Genomic DNA, 1,910 nt, shown 5'->3' with positions numbered 1-1,910 from the left:
GGCGGCGGCGGCATGGGTGGTGGAGGGACGGGTGGTGGCGGGGCTGGCGGCGGCGGCGAGGGCGACAGCGACGGCGGAGGCGGCGTGGGTGGAGGCGGGGCAGGTGGTGGGGGCGCGGGCAGCGGTGGTTTGGGTGGTGGAGCAGGCGGGAGATCCGGCAATGGGTCCACCACATTTACGCAGTTCAGCCCATCGTTGTTGCCGGTGCCAGCGGAGGCGGCGACGCGCTGGAGCTTGAGCATGTCCCCGTTGGTGATGCCGCACTGGTGACCAGCCGTGAAGTCACATGCGACAAGCATCTCCTCCAGCACGGGCCGGTTCATCTTGAAGACGCCCGTCCCGCCGTTGGCGGCGTAGTACATGTCGTCGCCGTACTGAAACGCCGCACCGAAGCCCTTGAAGCCCCGTGAGTTGTCGTTGCTCGCGATGGCCTTGTAGTTGGCGCCGTACCACTCGAAGCGGGAGCGCGCGTACGCGTAGCCGTCGACCGAGGTGCCCGACGGGCTGAGCTTGACGATGAGGGCATTGCCGTCCTCTGTGGCCAGGCCGATCAGATACGTCGTGCCCCCGAAAGTGTACGGGTTGATGTCAAGGTACATGTTGCCGTTGCCGCAGCACGGCCGAAAGGTGGAGACGCTGTCCGTGCCCGAGTCGTACGTGTACACGTTGTTCTTCAAGTAGCGCGAGTTGGTGGAGTAGTTCAGCTCGTTCCAGCCAAACTGGGCGGTGAGCGAGGCGATGTTCAGGTCGAGTGCGCTGACGTCAAAATCGATGGTATCGAGTGCGATGTCGAGGCTGCCTCCGAAGCCGTCGGCCCGGTTTCCGAAGATCCAAGCTCCGGGGCACTGAGTGAAAGGGGACGGCACGCCCGGCGCAAAGCAGCTGGTGTTCGCAAAGCAGGTACTCACGCTCGGGATCGTCCGCAGGTTCTTCGTGCCCATCCCCACGTAGTAGATGTCGTTAACGATCGTCGCCGAGTTGAGCTCCCCGGAGCCTGTAGCGCCCCCCTTCCCCGCGGCCGACAGGGCGCAGAGGCACTCCATAGGCTCGGCTATCTGGTCGGCTGCGAAGCGGCAGAAGAAGTCCTGAGTATTGTTATCAGTGAACTTGCCGTACGCGATGTCGTCGGTCGGGTTGATGGCGAAGGCGTTTGCGTAGCTTGGATTCGCACCACCCGCGTCCACGGCGGTGTCGATTTGGACTGTGTAGACATCCGAGTACACACCAGTCGATATGTCCAGCTCAACGAGCTTATAGTCGCCGGCTTGCTTGACGATTTGCATTGGGTTCGGGTGCGTCGTACAGTTGAAGGCTGACACGGACGGCGGTGGCGGTGAAGGTGGCGGGGGACTGGGCGGCGGTGAGGGTGGCGGCGAGGGCGGTGGCGGCGAGGGCGGCGGCGGGGCAGGTGGTGGGGGCGCGGGCAGCGGTGGTTTGGGTGGTGGAGCAGGCGGGAGATCCGGCAATGGGTCCACCACATTTACGCAGTTCAGCCCATCGTTGTTGCCGGTGCCAGCGGAGGCGGCGACGCGCTGGAGCTTGAGCATGTCCCCGTTGGTGATGCCGCACTGGTGACCAGCCGTGAAGTCACATGCGACAAGCATCTCCTCCAGCACGGGCCGGTTCATCTTGAAGACGCCCGTCCCGCCGTTGGCGGCGTAGTACATGTCGTCGCCGTACTGAAACGCCGCACCGAAGCCCTTGAAGCCCCGTGAGTTGTCGTTGCTCGCGATGGCCTTGTAGTTGGCGCCGTACCACTCGAAGCGGGAGCGCGCGTACGCGTAGCCGTCGACCGAGGTGCCCGACGGCTGGAGCTTGACGATGAGGGCATTGCCGTCCTCTGTGGCCAGCACGATCAGATACGTCGTGCCCCCGAAAGTGTACGGGTTGATGTCAAGTACATGTTGCCG

The sequence above is a fragment of the Emiliania huxleyi genome, assembly GCF_000372725.1.
Source record: "Emiliania huxleyi CCMP1516 unplaced genomic scaffold EMIHUscaffold_3, whole genome shotgun sequence".
In the NCBI taxonomy this organism is placed as follows: Eukaryota; Haptophyta; order Isochrysidales; family Noelaerhabdaceae; genus Emiliania; species Emiliania huxleyi.
This window is presented reverse-complemented; position numbering follows the sequence as displayed.